Source organism: Ctenopharyngodon idella, chromosome 6 (assembly GCF_019924925.1).
Source record: "Ctenopharyngodon idella isolate HZGC_01 chromosome 6, HZGC01, whole genome shotgun sequence".
In the NCBI taxonomy this organism is placed as follows: domain Eukaryota; kingdom Metazoa; phylum Chordata; class Actinopteri; order Cypriniformes; family Xenocyprididae; genus Ctenopharyngodon; species Ctenopharyngodon idella.
Genome location: NC_067225.1, coordinates 25,796,245 through 25,801,074, shown reverse-complemented (window position 1 = coordinate 25,801,074; position 4,830 = coordinate 25,796,245).

Sequence of the window (4,830 nt, the reverse complement as noted above, 5' to 3'; positions counted from 1 at the left end):
AACTGCGCTATGCTGGTTTAACACAACTATAAACCCCTAGAACATGGTGATAAAACAGTGGGGGATACAATCTTTTTGTATCAAAACGTAAAGTTTTAACATTCATTAACATTATAGGTTTGATTATTTATGAGTATAGCCTACGCAAGTCCTCAAAACGGTAAAATGGTCGAAAACAGCTGCGGGTTAAACGATAAGAGTAAAATTCTCCCATTGATTGGGTCATCCCTGTTATGCAATACATTTTCATGTCTCTGTTTCATGCATGTCTTAATATATTGGATGAAATATTACGCTTTAAAAGATTAGAATTTGTCATAATATCTTATAAAAAGTAAAAAGGGCACACATTTTATTTTACTACTTTGGTTGAAGCGAACTAGCAATTTATAAAGAGTCCAATCTGGGACACCCCTCTCTCTCTCTCACTCATACTGTTACTGTCCTGTAAAATAAAGGCAAAAAACCTTAAAATCTATTTTTCTATCCACTTCACTTTCTTGCTATTTTGCACTTTCTTGGGCAGTTGCAGCCTAATGGTAGAGAGTTGGACTTGTAGCCTGAAGGTCGTGGGTTTGAGTCTCGAACAAGTCGAGGTGCATGGACTAGTGAATGAACAGCGCTCTCTTCCACTCTCATTACCCACAACTGAGGTGTGGTTAAGCAAGGCACCTAACCCCTAATCACTCCCCTGGCGCCGCAGCAAAAGTGGCTGCCCACTGCTCTGGGTGTGTGTTCACAGTGTGTGTGTGTCTGTTCAATACTCGCTGCTGTGTGTGTGCACTTGGATGGGTGAAATGCAGAGCACAAATTTAGAGTATGAGACACCATACTTGACACGTCACGTCACTATTGTGTAGTAGATAAATCAAGCTATACCTATTTAATAAAGTTTAAGGGCCTGAGTCTGACCAGAGCATATTTCTGAAAATCTTATGTATGATTTTATATAAAAGCTTTCTTTATTTCAACACAAGAATAATCATATTTACAAATAATCAAGTCACAGAGTTTCAAAGGTGCCGCATAACAGGAATGACCCAAGTGCAAAAAGAAACAGCTGCATAATACTCTTTTTTTTTCAACAACGCCTCTTGCAATTACAGTTATTTCTGCAAAAAGGCATGTAGGCCTATCTAAAATTAACTTTGTAACTGCATGGGTGTAATTGTGGTGTATGTGGCATCTGTTTCTGCTCTTTTGGCTTAGTATGATTGTAGCTCTTCTCACACATAACTTATTATAAATAATGTGTTAATCTTGCTCAGTGTTCTTATAATTCTCAGTTTTTAGACCATTAAAAACAGTGAACCTTCAGTCAAACCTGTGTTAAATGGCAAATAATTACTAGTGTCATCATCTTTTTTTCATAAATTTGGTGATAGCTGGGGTGTGCCAATGCTTTCAGTAGTTTTAATAATGTTTATGCATGCTTCCACAGAGTTTGGGATTAATTCCTGCTTTTGCCTGCTGAAAATGCTTTTATTTTGTATTTTTTGTTTTCTTTGAAAGAAATCTCATGCTCACCAATGCTGCGTTTATTTGATCAAAATTACAGTAAAAACAGTAATATTTGTGGAAACTGTGATACATTGTTTTCAGGATTCTTTGAGGAATAGAAAGTTCAAAAGAACAGCATTTATTTGAAAAAGATTTTTTTTTTTACACTGTAGAAGTCTTTACTGTCACTAATGCTTCCTTGCTAAACAGAAGTATTCATTTATTTTAAAACTTTTTTTAATTAAACATATCACATAGTTTTTACCTCATGACAGTTGCTGGAAGTTGACAGGTGAATGCTCAGGTTTGGTAACTTCAAAGATTGTGGATTGCTAAATGCTTTACCTCTGGAAATAATTGATTATGCCAGACACAGAGCTAGTGAGGGAGTCTTTGTGAGTCAGCTGGTTCGTATAGCCTGTTGGGGGCTGGACACCTGCGCCATATTCCAACAACGTGGGTGGACTCTGATGTGGCGCACCAAAGTTGTTTCATTAGTGACGCCATCCTCACAGACGGCCTTGTGTCGGTATGTGTGTGTGAACAAGGGAGACAGAGAGACACACAGGCACATTCAGTAGTTAAACACACAAAAAATCAAATATCAGTGTTTAATATTTAAAGATTCCAACCCACTCTTTTAAAAAAGCCTATTCTAGGCTAATAAAATAATAGTGATTTTATAATAGTGATATTAATTGTGATTTAATTGCCTGTTCTTTCTTTTTTTTTTTTACCTGACATTTTGTCATTCTTTCTCTCTCGCTGTGTCTCTGCCCCACTTTGCTAATTATGACATTTGTTTAATTTAATCATCTGGACTGTCACTTAGCACAGCGCGACAGCGTAAAAAAGTGAATGTCAGCCTAGAGAAATGACAAACTTTGAATGGAAAGAAGTTGCTTAAAAGGTTAGTTTGAGGTTTTGAGGTTACAAGCTTTGTGTGGATTGAGTCTTAGTAAGTCTGAATCACATTCTTGCATCACACTTCCTATTCATGATCATATTAATGCTGATAATATTTATGTATTTAGTTTATTTATCATCTATTATCTCTCTATCTATTTCAAAAGGGACAGTGCGCAATAATCAACATTCAGATAAATGTAAATGAAGTGAATTTCCTTTGCCTGATGTTACTGGGGTCGAAAACTGTAAATATGCAGAATGTAAAATACAAATCTAATAACATTCGAACTTAATTATGTACTGTTTAAATATCTGATTTTAGATTATGTTTCAGGATCCTGAACATTTAATTCATTCCAAACCAATATTTTGGTGACATCTATAAATAGCACGTTCAGAATCAGAAAGAGATGCAACATGTTTTTCTTTCCTAAATATTTTTAGAAAAGGGTCTCAGCTAACTCCAACATCATTGACCCTAGTTTTCAAATGCTATTTGCATTATGAGTTCTTTAAAGATGATTGGTTACCTTGACAACGATTGTCTAGTCTCGTTTTTCTACAAGCATCATGACAGAGCGCAGAGGAGAGAGCGAAACGTATCAACTAACAAGCCTCGGCTTGCTAGGAACAAACCGCCTCTATCACAGTTTTGTGAATAAAAATCGTTTGGGAGGGAGACGCATTTGCAATAAAGTGATAAAGAATTAGAGGCCTGACAGAGAGTCCTTCTTCTATCTAGCAGACTAGTAGAATGAGAATAGTAGAAAAGAATAAAATGATATTATCATGAAATATTTTGCATATTTACTATTAGGAAAAAAAGTTTACTTTTTACCTAAATACACAGTCAAGTAGATATTTAGCAGACATATTAATCCAAACTGAAACTTATTCTAGGGACAGTCTTCTTGAAAAGGGCCTTCTAAAGCAGACATGTGGTGAGATTCGAACTTGCAACCTTTCTGAATAACAGCCCATAAGAATCAGATGCTTTTACCATGGCTTAAACCAGAACTGTAGTATGTTGCATGTGCACATACGTGTGTGTTTGTGTGGGCGGGTGTGTGGTACAGACTCAGAATCATGAGCTCAATCCCCTCAGAGCTTTGCCACTGTAGATGACAAACTCTCACGTTGTCATGGTTACCACAACACAGATGCCCCAGTTACGTCCAGTGCCATGAAGAGTGGCACATTCTCCATCACAGCAGAAGACACATCTTTCTGAATGTTAACATTAACGTTGCATAAATATTTTGAAATTTATTTGACTCTTAGACCAGAATGATCTGTGAACAGATTCAGATGGTTATTTTACGAGTTCAGATATAAAATTCAGACATGTTTGTTTGATAATATGACTTTATTGATGCATTTTCAGGCATGGCTCTTTGATTGTGGAGAGCCAATCAGAAAGGCTCGCTGAATTGCGTCCTCCTAAGTGTAGATGAAATGCACCAAGGGGAAGGAATGAATGAAGGATTTGCTCACTGAATGAGTGAAAGCAACATATGACGGACATTGAGAGATTTCTCGTTTATAAGTGCTTCTGTCCTGTCTGTGCAATGCAGCTGGTCTCTCTGCAGACTGTAAATGTTTAATAATGTTGTTTCTTACAGCACTACCTACCTTAGCACACTCACACCAGACCCTCAAACCAGATCAAAAGGCCACTAAAGAGCACTATTTCTTTTCTGTGGAATACTAACACAAAATATTTTGCTTTAAACGTGTTTGAATGTAATATCACATATTTTGGTTTGCCTATAAGACGATTACCTTGTGATTTGTCAGTTCCAGTTAGCGTTGAGAGTTAGCTGGCATTTTGATTCCCAGCGGTGACGGTTCACTTCTCCTCAGCACAAACTCACAATAGAGCAAATATATGTTTTCTGCACAAATTTGAAATCAATTGATACAGCAACGTGATTTTCTAAAGAATTCTGTTGGCCATCCAACATATTCAGCGTCAAAGCTAGGTTGCCATGGTGATAAGCACAGAAACCAAATCAGGGTCCTTGGAAGATGAGTGTTGTGTGTGTGTGTGTGTGTGTGTGTGTGTGTGTCTGGAAGCACAGACATGGAGTATAAGTAATGGAATTAACCATTTGCTCTGCCCTGATCATCCATTGGTACTGTAGGTCTTCGAGGTTTAACTATGACTCAATCTGTATACTTTACATATAATCTACTTATAGTACAAAAAGTGTATTAGATATTGGGTTGCACTTTATTTTACAGTACGTGCACTTACATGTACACAGCAAAATCCCTAGAGTTAAATCAACTCTGCTTAGAGAACATGGTCCCTCTCTAAATAGTGTTAAAGTAACACTGAAACAGAGTTAAAGTCAGTTGTAGTTTTTGTGTTTCTCTTTTCTTCTGTGATTCTTGTTAACAGCAGGTGTTCATCACTAA